At 45.7% G+C, this 15116-nt stretch overlaps 1 pseudogene; it reads left to right on the top strand.

Moving 5' to 3' along the window:
- The first annotated feature begins 9723 nt into the window (after positions 1-9723).
- LOC126261280 (5S ribosomal RNA) lies at positions 9724-9841 on the top strand (annotated as a pseudogene).
- The last annotated feature ends 5275 nt before the right edge of the window (positions 9842-15116 follow it).

The following is a 15116-nucleotide window of genomic DNA, read 5'->3' as shown; positions in this document are numbered from 1 at the left end:
GATCATTGAGAAGTTTAATCCGTTCCGTGCATTTTGTGGTACAAATCTCCAATTATTCTAAATTGTCCAACCGTTTACTTTCTTCAGCATTATGTAAAAGTTTGTAGTTTTAAGTCAGTGCTACCAGTATTAGGTTCCTCATTTTGCCGTTGTAAGCCTGCATCCTCCCAGCTAATGCAAACACTAGGGAGGCGGAAAAAGGGCACCAGTAAGCTGCACCAGGTGGCTACCCTGGTCGTCCACTGCGTGTCATCTCTCCTAAGCTCACGTGCAGTGGCGCACACATCTAGCAGCGCGATCAGGCACCGGATTGCTACTGTATCTGTTTCACTGTTCAGACCTCACTTTCAGACAGGTTTTACTGTTTTAACGATCTGTCTTCTACTTTCATATTTCATGAATAGCTGAAATATTATTGTAATATTTATTTTCTTTTTATAGTTTTTACGAATGAAGAATGACTTACAGCCGACGCAAACATCTAGCGCAAAGAGTAGGGAGGGAAAGTACAACTACTTGTACGTGTATAATTTCCTACTTTCCGATTTTATGTTCAGCTGACAACGCATGGACACCTGTTCACCAAATGTCGCCCATTCGTATGAACCATATACGAGGGCAGTTCAATAAGTAATGCAGCACTTTTTTTTCTGAAACAGGGGTTGTTTTATTCAGCATTGAAATACACCAGGTTATTCCCCAATCTTTTAGCTACACAACACTATTTTTCAACGTAATCTCCATTCAATGCTTCGGCCTTACGCCACCTTGAAATGAGGGCCTGTATGCCTGCGCGGTACCATTCCACTGGTCGATGTCGGAGCCAACGTCGTACTGCATCAATAACTTCTTCATCATCCGCGTAGTGCGTCCCACGGATTGCGTCCTTCATTGGGCCAAACATATGGAAATCCGACGGTGCGAGATCGGGGCTGTAGGGTGCATGAGGAACAACAGTCCACTGAAGTTTTGTGAGCTCCGGGTGCGAAGACTTGTGTGAGGTCTTGCGTTGTCATGAAGAAGGAGAAGTTCGTTCTGATTTTTGTGCCTACGAACATGCTGAAGTCGTTTCTTCAATTTCTGAAGAGTAGCACAATACACTTCAGAGTTGATCGTTTGACCATGGGGAAGGACATCGAACAGAATAACCCCTTCAGCGTCCCAGAAGACTGTAACCATAACTTTACCGGCTGAGGGTATGGCTTTAAACTTTTTCTTGGTAGGGGAGTGGGTGTGGCGCCACTCCATTGATTGCCGTTTTGTTTCAGGTACGAAGTGATGAACCCATGTTTCAGCGCCTGTAACAATCTTTAACAAGAAATTGTCACTCTCAGCCACATGACGAGCAAGCAATTCCGCACAGATGGTTCTCCTTTGCTCTTTATGGTGTTCGGTTAGACAACGAGGGACCCAGCGGGAACAAACCTTTGAATATCCCAACTGGTGAACAAGTGTGACAGCACTACCAACAGAGATGTCAAGTTGAGCACTGAGTTGTTTGATGGTGATCCGTCGATCATCTCGAACGAGTGTGTTCGCACGCTCCGCCATTGCAGGAGTCACAGCTGTGCACGGCCGGCCCGCACGCGGGAGATCAGACAGTCTTGCTTGACCTTGCGGCGATGATGACACACGCTTTGCCCAACGACTCACCGTGCTTTTGTCCACTGCCAGATCACCGTAGACATTCTGCAAGCGCCTATGAATATCTGAGATGCCCTGGTTTTCCGCCAAAAGAAACTCGATCACTGCCCGTTGTTTGCAACGCACATCCGTTACAGACGCCATTTTAACAGCTCTGTACAGCGCTGCCACCTGTCGGAAGTCAATGAAACTATACGAGACGAAGCGGGAATGTTTGAAAATATTCCACAAGAAATTTCCGGTTTTTTCAACCAAAATTGGCCGAGAAAAAAATGTGTTGCATTACTTATTGAACTGCCCTCGTATATGTTAGTAGGACCTTACGTAGCTAACAAGCAGACCCAGTGGAAATATTTGTACTTGTTTCAGGTCTCAATATTAGCTTTTCTTTTGCCTATTGTAGCGTCTTAAGACGACCATTCTAGGCTCAAATTGTTCAAATGGCTCTGAGCACTATGGGACTTAACATCTGAGGTCATCAGTCCCCTACAACTTAGAACTAATTAAACCTAACTAACCTAAGGACATCACACACATCTATGCCCGAGGCAGGATTCGAACCTGCGGCCGCAGCAGCAGCGCGGTTCCGGACTGAAGCGCCTAGAACCGCTCGGACACCGCGGCCGGCTGCCATTCTAGGCCGAACACAGTTATGATTGTATCATAATAATATGATTGTCAAAAAAAAAGAAATAAAACATAATAGACCAATCACCGTTCCCTCAAACTGATTGTTGTTCTTTCCAAAAGTTAAGAGATTTGGAAGGAAGTGTTGATTTCTTTTAGTTTGTTCTGCTTTCGAGAAGATTTTGACGCCGCAGGAGATCTCTAATTTCGACGGAAATTAAAAATTTCTCAGGAAATTTGACTGTTGTTAGTTCGATTTTAGATCCCGTTTTAAGAAAATAAGATATAAATTTCAATAGCAATCAATTTAACCGTTTAGTTGACGATTCTAGACAAGAAGCTGGGCAGAGAAGGTAGAATACTGGTGAGCGTAGGGAAGGGCTGAAGGGGGGAAGGAGGCTGTTTTGACGATCAGTTATTTATCAAAGCAGAATGAGATTTTCACTCTGCAGCGGAGTGTGCGCTGATATGAAACTTCATGACAGATTAAAACTGTGTGCTGGACCGACGCTCGATCTCGGGACCTTTGCCTTTCGCAGGCAAGTGCTCTACCAACTGACCTACTCAAGCACGACTCACGCCCCGTCTCACAGCTTTACTTCTGGCTGTACCTCGTCTCCTACCTTCCAAACATTACAGAAGCTCTCCTGCGAAACTTGCAGAACTAGCACTTCTGAAAGAAAGGATATTGCGGAGGCATGGCTTGGCCACAGCCTGGGGGATGTTTCCGGAATGAGATTTTTCACTCTGCAGCAGAATGTGCGCTGATGTAAAACTTCCTGGCAGAAGTTTAATGTCAGCGCACAGGTAGAGCACTTGCCCGCGAAAGGCAAAGGTCCCGAGGTCGAGTCTTGGTTTCATATCCGTGCACACTCCACTGCAGAGGGAAAATCTCATTCCGGAAACATCCCCCAGGCTGTGGCTAAGCCATGTCTCTGCAATATCCTTTCTTTCAGGAGTGCTAGTTCTGCAAGGTTCGCAGGAGAGCTTCTGTAAAGTTTGGAAGGTAGGAGACGAGGTACTGGGGCAGAAGTGAAGCTGTGAGGCCGGGGCGTGAGTCGTGCTTGTGTAGCTCAGTTGGTAGAGGACTTGGCCGGGAGAGGCAAATGTTCCGAGTTCGAGTCTCGGTGCGGCACACAGTTTTAATCTGCCAGGAAGTTTCAATTATCTATCATAGTGTAGCGAACTCGAGAAGTTACATGAAAATTACCAATGAAATCGTCCTACGTTGTGCACCAGTAATTAAGTAAATCAGTAATTAAATGAAATCAAACACAAAGGGTAAGAATTTAATGGGTTCATGTATGAATGTAAAAGATTGGTTAGATGACTGATACAAGAAACAAATGTATTTATTTCAGTACTGTTTAGGCAAATCAAAACAAAATTACATATCTCAGGGCCGATTTGACTGGGCGTAAACACCGTTCAGTTACTGGAGGGAATGTGGGGATGGCTCGTCGCATCAATCGTCGTGCAGTGCTGTCGGCGGCAGGTGCTGTGTACGCACGGCGTGTCGCCTCGGAGCTGCGCGGAGCGTGTCGGCCGCCGTCGTCGGCACCTGCAGCTTTGTGGCGAGGGCCGGCCACGATCTGCGCGTTGTCTGCCCGTTGTGGGTTGCGTGGCCGGAGCTGCGATCTCACGGTGTCGCGAGGCGGGTGTTGGCGGTAGATAGAGGAGCCCCATGTCCTCTTGCTTCCACTCTCTCACCCCGTCTTCTTTCCTCCTCATCCTCCTCTCAGCTCCTCGAAATTTTCTCCTGCCGCGGCGTTGTCATTGGCAGATTCAATTTGCAGTTCCGCCCGATAACCGATTGCCGCGTCATGACCACGTCTCCCAGTGCAGGGTGGAAATTCTTTTATCTAGTGTGTGCTGGTATGTGATAAGGGAATTCTGCATCTACATCTACATCCATACTCGCAAGCCACATGACGGTGTGTGGCGGAGGGTACTTTGAGTACCTTTATCGGTTCTCCCTTCTATTCCAGTCTCGCATTGTTCGTGGAAAGAAAGATTGTCAGTATGCCTCTGTGTGGGCTCTAATCTCTCTGATTTTATCCTCATGGTCTCTTCGCCAGATATACGTAGGAGGGAGCAATATACTGCTTGACTCCTCGGTGAAGGTATGTTCTCGAAACTTCAACAAAAGCCCGTACCGAGCTACTGAGCGTCTCTCCTGCAGAGTCTTCCACTAGAGTATAGCTATCATCTCCGTAACGCTTTCGCGATTATTAAATGATCTTGTAACGAAGCGCGCTGCTCTCCGTTGGATCTTCTCTATCTCTTCTATTAACCCTATCTGGTACGTATCCCACACTGCTGAGCAGTATTCAAGCAGTGGGCGAACAAGTGTACTGTAACCTACTTCCTTTGTTTTCGGATTGCATTTCCTTAAGCTTCTTCCAATGAATCTCAGTCTGGCATCTGCTTTACTGACGATCAACTTTATATGATCATTCCATTTTAAATCTCTCGTAATGCCTATTCCCAGATAATTTATGGAATTAACTTTTTCCAGTCGCTGACTTGCTATATTGTAGCTAAATGATAAAGGATCCTTCTTTCTATGTATTCGCAGCACGTTACACTTGTATTCATTGAGATTCAATTGCCATTCCATGTACCATGCGTCAATTAGTTGCAGATCCTCTTGCATTTCAGCACAATTTTCCATTGCTGCAACCTCTCTCTATACTACAGCGTCATCTCCTCAGTGAACTTCCGAAGTTATCCACAAGGTCATTTATAAATATTGTGAACAGCAACGGTCCTGCGACACTCCCCTCCGGCCCACCCGAAATCACTCTTACGTCGGAAGACTTCTCTCACTTGAGAATGACATACTGCGTTCTGCTATGTAGGAAATCTTCAATCCAGTCACATAATTGGTCTGATAGTCCATATGCTCTTACTTTGTTCATTAAATCTGTATCTAACGCCTTGCGGAAGTCAAGAGACACGGCATCTACCTGGGAACCTGTGTCTACGGCCCTCTGAGTCTCGTGGACGAATAGCGCGAGCTGGGCTTCACACAATCCTCTTTTTCGAAACCCATGCTGATTCCTACACAGTAGATTTCTAGTCTCTGGAAAAGACATTATATTCGAACATAATACGTGTTGGAGTTGTAATCTCCCCACAGAAAATTACCCTCTACCACGCAATAATTAATAATGGTCAATCAAATCATCCACAATTATTCACTTTTGAAAAGTATCTGATAGGATTTTCTAGTAATATCTGCGCCGACAGCTCGTCGACGCCAAGGTATTTTTCTAGTACGTTTATTCTTTGGAATAACAGAGATACAGAGAGGTTTCCAGAATGAGATTTTCACTCTGCAGCGGAGTGTGCGCTGATATGAAACTTCCTGGCAGATTAAAACTGTGTGCCCGACCGAGACTCGAACTCGGGACCTTTGCCTTTCGCGGGCAAGTGCTCTGCCCGCGAAAGGCAAAGGTCCCGAGTTCGAGTCTCGGTCGGGCACACAGTTTTAATCTGCCAGGAAGTTTCATACAGAGAGGTATTCTCCATGGTTATTATAGAGGGATAAGGGAACAGCTTCAGAAGTATCGGTTGGAAGATTGTCGGATTGCTAACAGAGACATATTTACTCTTCTTCTCGCTAAAACGAGCTATTAACGTTTGTGCCGCTAGCGTGATAGGTAAAGAGAAAGAAAAAACTGTAAAAGCAATTACATAAGACTTGGAATCCACAGAAAACGGAACATGTAATGGAGATGGATCGAATATACAATTTTCCTCAGAAATAAGGTTTGTGACTATTTTTTTCGGTTAAATTTCGCGTCTGTAGCATGTCATCTTAGTGGTGTAGCAATTTTAATGGCCAGTAGTGTATAACGACAAAAATGTACCGGCAAGTGTTTCATCTGCAGTTCAAGAGGCCACTATTGAGAGGGTGTAAGTATAGTTGGTTTGGTGTCAGGAGGCTCTCTCCCAGTTCGCTCCTTGCCAGTTTTTCCTCGTGAGAATGGAAGTTACCTTCGGTGGCTGGAAGGTGCAGTGAAGGAAGATTCAGAATTAGTTTTTTTCCATAAAAATACAGATAGCGTCTTGACTCGAGGTTGGTATTGTCTGTCAATGACCGCTGAGGAATCGCGTCTGAAGCGGCCTCCAGACCGCTCAAGGCAGCTGACACGCACACTTCGATCCAGCCGGCTGCTGCACTGGCGGTTCGCCACTTGCGGTGGCCCCCGCTCCGGCTGTACTGCGACACCTCGGCAGTAACTGACCACGCCGCTTGTACTGAAGTTACGCCCGCCAAGATGGTCTGTCCCCTCCCGCTCACCACCCTTCTTCATCACCCACAGTAACGCGATGACGGTTGCCGTGTAGCCATGAAGTTCGGCGATATTGGCCTGCCGTCCAGGTAGGCCCTATTCAGTCCGCCGGAATGTCGGGAACGCTGGTGTCCCGATTCTGGCGGGGCGAAAAGACCTCCAGTTCGTCCCATCCGCGACAGAGGGATGCTGTGGTGTTGGATTCTGCGACTGGTGATAATGGAGAGGTGCCCATCTCTCCCAGTAGCGGTTGTTGTTGTCCGCAGCGTACCGGAATCTACAACAGATATGTGCTACACGCCACTCGCTGCAATCAGGGAATCGAGTGGAAACGCCTTGTACGCCATTGACCCGTCTGACCGACTGTCTTACGAGCTACACTGCTGGGGTATTTATGGAGTACAGTAGTGGCTAATGTCATGACCACACAGGGTTTGCTATTACGAAGCGGGTTCTCTTCTGCCGTGATGGTTAACAAGTTTGTTACAGTGTAGAACTGGTTTGTAAAAGCTCTCGGTACCGTTTGTTGCATTATCCTTAGCCTTCCTTTCGTCACGCAGCGAAGGTGGCGTGATCTTGCTTGAATGCTCCGACCCATTGCATTCTGCTGAAGTCTGCTGCCTGGTTCGCCAGAAACACCGATGTTGTGTTTTCCCCTGCCCAGTCTCGGTGGCGAAATGTTGTCATTGCGACTGCGTCGTGTCGACATTGCCGTAATGTAGCGAGATAGCTTCGCTCTGGGACTCCGAAAGTTTTATCCATTTCACTGCCATATGCAAAATTGGCAATCAACAGAAGTTCTTGCCCTACTCTGTGATTTGCGTTGTACATTTTTACAATTGCATGTTACGAGCTATTTATCTGTTGTTAAGGTATTTTCATAAAAATGAATGTAATTGGGATAGATCGAACCAGTCATATTAACATTAATACTCTTTAACTGTTCATCAGACACGACACCTGCCTTGTACTAAGATACTCTGGAAATATCCGCGACAGTCTCCTAAATTTTGTACATGGACTTCGGATTCAGTTTGTGTAAACTTCTCATAAGCTGATAATCTCAAAGATAGATCAATCGTTGCAATCTTTAAATGGTTCAAATGGCTGTGAGCAAAAAGGAATTAACAGCTGAGGTCATCAGTCCCCTTGAAATTAGGACTACTTAAACCTAACTAACCCAAGGACATCACACACATCCATGCGCGAGGCAGGATTCGAACCTGCGACCGTAGTAGTCACGCGGTTCCGGACTGAAGCGCCTAGAACCGCTCGGTCATCGTGGCCGACCGTTGCAATACATTTTACTTAAACAAAGTTAGAATAGCGTTTTCCCGCATGTACTGTCATGATCCTTGCTGCATTAATGTTCGTAAATTTGGTGACTCGTTTTACATGTTTCCCTTTAGCTATGGAACTAAATTACTATAATTTTTTGGTAGTCACCTAGGGCTGCGAAAAGTTGAAGGTTCCTTTGAAGAGCCGCCTATAAAACGGAAATAAGGGACCAACTTCTGTGGCGAAAGAACTCCTTTCAATTTGGTAAAGGAAGCCGGAACACGCACATTGGGAAAGGGCAGCTGAATTTAGTCGCGTTTTCCTGCCAGTGCAGAGCCGCCGGCTGTGTGAGGTAAAGCCCGCTCCGTGCCGAGCCTAACGGACAACAGAGTCCGGAACACACGACTAACGAGCGAGAGTGAGGGTGGCTGCCGCCAGAGGCGCCACTGGCGACAGCGTCGCCCTCCCATTCAGCGCTGGTGCTCGTTTGTTGCCTTTGCAGCGAAACGTGTGTGAGGTCAACGTCGGGAGCGTATTCATTCAGAAACAGGAGTCGTTTGGTAGTTTTTCATGTGCTATGGTCCTTTAACGTACCAGCCACCAAGAACTGGAAATGTTAGGCTCAATATTTCCTTTGCAAAGTGTTGCAAAATGTGTCATAGACAATATTGTTTTGAGTGTTATAGAGGACATTCTTTAGCTTCGTCTTCGTTTTTGTGTATTGATGTTTGTTAAGTCCTCTTACGAAAGCTATTTATGTGGTGATGGGTCTTCCACGTTATGCGGCCTTGGAGGGAACCAATATATGACATTTACATTTATTATTATTTGGGATAACTTGGGTGTGGCATTTGCAGCCAATAACAGTGAACGAAAAAGATGCGACAAGTGCAGGAAACTAATAAATACCTTACAATTACATTTATTCCCCACAAAAAATATCTATTTTATAGCATGGCTCAACTGATGGGTAGATACCCATCGGAGAATGAAGAATGTACATGGGGCAGCGTCTCTGTCTGAAGCCAGCATTCACGTCCCCACGTCGCAAATGTCGCAAAACAGAAGTTGTACCCACTCAAACGGGAGGCACTCGAGCACCCGCCGTGTAGTCCCGACCTCTCGCCACGCGATTATCATGCCTTTAGTCCGCAAAAAAGAAAAAAAAAAAAAAAAGAAACGGTTTGAGATAGAAGCAAATGTTATGTGCTTGGAGCACGATTCAGTCATTCAACTAAGCTCATGAGCGATACCAACGCCGCGCGGGATTAGCCGAGCGGTCTCAGACGCTACAATCATGGACTGTGCAGCTGGTCGCGGCTGAGGTTCGAGTCCTCTCTGGGTGTGTGTGTGTGTGTTTGTCCTTAGGATAATTTAGGTTAAGTAGTGTGTAAGCTTAGGGACTGATGACCTTAGCAGTTAAGTCCCATAAGATTTCACACACCTTTGAACATTTTTTTGATACCAACACCACCTGAATCGGTATTGCTCGGTTTACTTCGCTTTAGAATTCCAGCAATAAGGTAAACAGATCAATGGCGTTACTATAGCAGCTGCTTACATCCCTTATCTAGAGCTTGGAGAGCCAGCTTTAATTAACGTTTAACTTGCTTCCGAAATAGTTCTGCACTATCTACTGCGTATATTTTGTAGTTTTCTCGTTTTCAGTGGTCTCATTTATGACGGGGCATCCTGTATTTTTTAACTGCGAGTGGATGGTCCTAGGAAAACTAGGACCAATGCCAGGAAATGGATAACGCAAGTGAAGTAATTATTCGTTGTAAACTTAGTTGGAAAGACGAGTCTCTCCAGTTAATGTGTAACTCTTATGCCAAACCACCCTCATTTTGTGGGTCTCTAAAAGACATACGATGCCAACGGCCCTGGCCCAGTGGTAACACCGGTTCCCGTCAGATCACCGAAATTAAGCGCTGTCGGGCTGGGCTAGCACTTGGCTGGGTGACCATCCGGCATGCCGAGCGCTGTTGGCAGGCGGGGTGCACTCAGCCCTTGTGAGGCAAACTCAGGAGCTACTTGATTGAGGAGTAGCGGCTCCGGTCTCGTAGACCGACTATCGGAGGAGTTTAGTTTTAGTTTAGTTTTTTAAAAGACATACGGAAGGCATTATTGAACGACAATGATATATCACTACCTGTAATCTATCCTATTATCATGTGAGTTGTTCCCTCAATGAAATTATTGTATAACATATCCAGAGATGAGAGGAATCTTCAGGTGATAATATTGATCGACCTCGACTGGAAGTTGACTCTGGCGTCGGATTGATGGAAATGAGATGTTTTAGTTCTGCTTGCCGATTGCTTACGGGAATTCCCAGAATATGAACCACTTAAATGTGGTAATTCTTGTTCACATAATATTTCGACACCAATATTCCTTCAGAACAGAAAGTTACATAACTCCTTAACTACTGGAGAAGTAGAATGTTTAAAAACTGGTAGATTTGAAGTAAATGTGTCATTTTAATCTATAGAAAATTTGCGTTTCTTCCAAACAAATCCTATTTCACCAAGATCCCTCATGTGCCTCGTGGTTAGTGAAAATAAGTTTCCTTTCTGCCAGGGCCGGCCGGTGTGGCCGAGCGGTTCTAGGCGCTTCAGTCTGGAACCGCGTGACCGCGTCGATCGCAGGTTCGAATCCTGCCTCGGGCATGGATGTGTGTGATGTCCTTGGGTTAGTTAGGTTTAAGTAGTTCTAAGTTCTAGGGGACTAATGACCTCAGATGTTGAGTCCCATATGCTCAGAGCCATTTGAACCATTTATTGACAGGAATTATGTGTCTGGTGGAACTGAGTTTGTTGTACAATCTTAGTCTCGTTTACAGGGAAAAGTAAAAGGTTAACACTGAGGCGCAAAACGTTTGAAGATTCTGGTCAGACTGGAGATGGTGAGCAGCGTTTGACCCGCCCCAGCACTAGGAGGGGCCGGTTGACGGGCTCAGTACCGGACCACCTCTTACCCCAGGGAAAGGTGGCCGATACTCAATTTGATAGTAGACTGAGTGGATCTGGGACGATCCTGGAAGGAGGATAGTTCCGCACCCGTACCTCCGACTCAATCCTCGACCTCCGTGGGCAGAGTCTAGTGCTCCATCACTAGACCAACACAAGTACCTGTTTACAGGGAAGCAAGAAAAAATTTAAAATTTGTTCATAGTTTCATAGGAAGCGTTTTCGAATTCTTTCGTTCTTCTCAGTTTCTGAAAATGTTATATGTTACACACCCTGACGTCACAAGGCTTTGTTCTCGTACAAATTTCCCTTTCTACCTGTATATAGGGGTATCACTGCAAATAGCGCAACTGGCTGTGACTGTTCGTAGATAACACCGCCTCAATTCGTCTCCTTACTGCTGGATGTTGTATTCTGATGTTGCTTCTTTCATGTTAAACGCTCTTGTCCCTGAAGGCTATTTACTGATAACATACGGCAACGAAGAACTTTTTGTTTCATTTTGAAAGTGCAATGTAATAGGAAGCTTGGTGCATAACGGTGTAGCTTACTGTTATAATATATATGCTAAAAGGAGAGCAAAGAGCCGTTCTTCCGGCAAACCATTCGCAAGAAAAATGCTGTCTGCCACAAACCTGAAAGTGGCTCGCGAAGTATGAATGTAGATGTATAAGGAACAGTTCTCAGCGGTGCACCTCTTCTTCCGAAGCAAATCGACGGCCACGAATGTTTTTCTTCACTGCTCGAATAACATGGAAACCGCATAGAGAAAGATTCATACTGCATAGACGATGTGTAAGAGCTACCCAGCAGAACTTCTGCAGCGTAGTCGAAACAACCGTGGCATCACGAATACACAGCAGAAGTTCTGCTGGGTAGCTCTTACACATCGTCTATGCAGTATGAATCTTGTTAAGGCTTTCGTGGCCACTTGTTGACCAATTGTCTATTGGCTTCTGTCTAGGGTTCTTCGTCTGACGTTCATCTGATGATTATCATGGCGTTTCGCCAGCACGAGTGGCTTGCATTGTCAAAGCTTCACCCTCCATTGCCGGTGGTGAACTGGAGCCGAGTTCGCGGCCGCAGACTATATGTACCAGGCGCGCCAACGTCCGAGGGCTTCTCCGCGGTCATTTCAGGTGCGGTTCTCCTCTTGCTTCGTGTACTGCAGCGAAAGACCGTCGCAGGTGGATCACTGTCGGGCTATTTGCTCCACAGCCTGCTATGCAGTAACACAAAGGGCTGTCGACGGTTCGCCACCAGTGTAAGGTACACCAAGTTCTGGCATCACCTGTTGAGATGCTATTTAGGAGACTCCAGATCTTGCCCGGTAATCCGTACCGGCCGGCCGGTGTGGCCGAGCGGTCCTCGGCGCTTCAGTCTGGAACGGCGCGACCGCTACGGTCGCAGGTTCGAACCCTGCCCCGGACATGGATGCGTGTGATGTCCTTAGTTAGGTTAAAGTAGTTTTAAGTTCTAGGGGACTGATGACCTCAGATGTTGAGTCCCATAGTGCTCAGAGCCATTTGAACCATTTTAATCCGTACCATGAATTCGGTGCAATGGGGTCTTCGCAGCGTGCAGACTACCCAGCCTATATTCATACTGTATTTGATAAAAAGAAAAGCACTTCCCGACTTCCTACAAACTTTAGACGGAAGTCCAAACATTTTTGAAACTTCTTCTTGCCACCAACGCCCCATTTCAAATGGTTCAAATGGCTCTGAGGTCATCAGTCGCCTAGAACTTAGAACTACTTAAACCTAACTAACCTAAGGACATCACACACATCCATGCCCGAGGCAGCATTCGAACCTGCGACCGTAGCAGTCGAGCGGTTCCGGACTGAGCGCCTAGAACCGCTAGACCACCGCGGCCGACTCGACGTTAAAGATATAGGTCTATAGTTCTGTATATCTGTCGCTTCTTGAAAACGGGGATGACCTGTTCCATTTTCCAATCTTTTGGAACGCTACGCTCTTCTAGAGACCTACGGTACACCGCTGCAATAAGGGGGCAAGTTCCTTCGCGTACTCCAAAGGCGCAGCCGCCGTTGTAGCTGGACTTCTGGTAACACTTTGCAACGCACGAGTGATTCCTTCCGCTGAATTAATGCAATTTTTTAGTACCAACCTCCACAATACCGGCCGCCAGTATATGAGGTCTGCCTGGTCTTAACTTACTTGTGGTTGTTCCTTCCAGTTTCCACTTCACATTTATATCACCAACAGTCGACCTGACCAGCTTTAGAACGACTGAAATGTGCCTGATAGCTTTGTTACTCTGGTGGAATTCAATTATTAGCCCATGTTAAAGTCACTGAGTTCTCGTGTTCGACCCAATCTGCTCCTAATGCCTCTCTACTGACAATGCAGTACTCTTCGCCTTCTTTTATAATGGTGGGTCAGCCTCTCGTGACCTCCATTCGTCATTATTTCGCATTAAAGCGTCTGGGTATTTTTAATCAGCGTAACATTTTACGACAGAGAACACAAGTGATAAACACTTTACCCAGGGGAGTTCAATTCTTTAAAGAATCGTGTGCTGTTTTACTGTTATTCATTTAATTCGTCTCACAGCCGCTGCAGCACATACTTCACTGACTCGCAGTACTGTTTCTTTTTCCATTCTTATGCCCTAAGGATAGAGTGCACAGTTAGAGAACGGGCCCGCTGAAGAGCCCACTTCTTTTCACCTATATAGCTGGCGAGCTGAAACTGGGGGCATGGGGGCAATGGCAGTCGCAGTTGGACCCGTTAAAAGTGTCTTTTAATATCACCCCCTCCGCTGGAAGATGGCTGATAGGGCAAATAGAACTTGTCTTGCTTCTCGTTACCCCCAGCAGTAAACGCAATGTTTTTCATGAGTCGTTGAATTTGATTATTCACGGAATTGTTTGCGTTAGCCGCGCACAATGCCTGTCTCTGCGGCAGAGATCTTGTTACGATAAATGTTTCATTTTCGCGCACACAAAATAAATCCTGGTGTGTGCGGTGACACGTTTTCTATCCCGCCATTTCATTTTGTATAAAAGTAAGTTTCTTCCAGGCTCCAGCAATTGACCCTAATGCAGTATCAGAAACACAACTTCTCAACGATTACAGATTGTAGGTGGTTACGCTTGATGTTCAATGCTTTCTGTTTGTTTCTACTAATGGAATGCGTCCATTTCCATGGCCACAAACAACAATAGATGTCACATGCTGGCTGATACCCATTAGTCTGCTGGTGTCAGGTTTATGAGCTGTTGAACTACTCACAGTATGATCCTGAACAACAGTTCTCTTTACACAGTAGCTAGTTTAACTTTCTGCTATTAATTTAGGTGCCCCTTGTATATAGAACGTAGTCGCACATAACACAGTGGCGTGTGCAATTCGTCAATGAACTGCTTGACGTTTCGAAAGAGATGTCAAATATTTACGCTGTATTCGTTCATGTATTTGAAGCACTGTAATCAGAAACGTGTAACAACCCCTCCGCAGTTCACGCGGAAATTAGATTCTAGCACAGAAAATAAATTTTCTCGGCGCCAATTTTTCATATTTTTCGATAATTGCTTTTCTCTTGCTACGGCCGTCGGAGCATCACATGATTACGTTCTGCATTGTCTCACAGAATGTCCACCAGCTACTTTTCTCAATACATCACTCCAGTTTGGGCATGTCCTGTCGGATGTATGCTTTGTCATCGTGGGTTCGTCGCATTCAGCAATAATTACACCTGCATCGCTCAAACGTGTTTCTTTCGTAGATCAACATTCCACATGCTGTTATGATGAAGGTCTTGCGGACTGCTGTGTTTGCCACGGTTAGATACTGAATTTTTTTTTTTTTTTTTTTTTTTGTAATTTTCCTGACTCACCCTGTGAGGGGTGACTAATCAGAGTTTTAGAAACGTTTCCTGCACCACGCTGCTGCGAAAGAGTATATTTTACGACAGTATTTCACCATGTTTTGCATCCGAAATTCTAGATGTACTGCGAAGAATGATATTTCTTACATCACGACGTTAAAATATGTAAATCGGTCATGGTAGTATGTTACTCTCAATGCTGCTTTGTATTTTCTTCCATTCCTCTGCTGTTGCTGAAACAGATACAGACACAAAATAACTTTGAGCGAATCTAGACGTTTTACAACTAACCACGTTTCTCTATTTGTAGTAGTTTCCGAGTTATGATTTTTTGAGTGGATAGCGGAACTTACGGAGAAGCTGTGCAGCTGTTACCTCGGTTTCTGAGCCTGAGCTTTAATTTAGAGATCTGTGTGATTGCGTGTTTTTGTTCACTACG

This window comes from Schistocerca nitens, chromosome 5, assembly GCF_023898315.1.
Source record: "Schistocerca nitens isolate TAMUIC-IGC-003100 chromosome 5, iqSchNite1.1, whole genome shotgun sequence".
Classification (NCBI taxonomy): Eukaryota; Metazoa; Arthropoda; class Insecta; order Orthoptera; family Acrididae; genus Schistocerca; species Schistocerca nitens.
The sequence above is the reverse complement of the archived record's forward strand: the minus strand, read 5'-3'. Positions and strand labels throughout refer to the sequence as shown.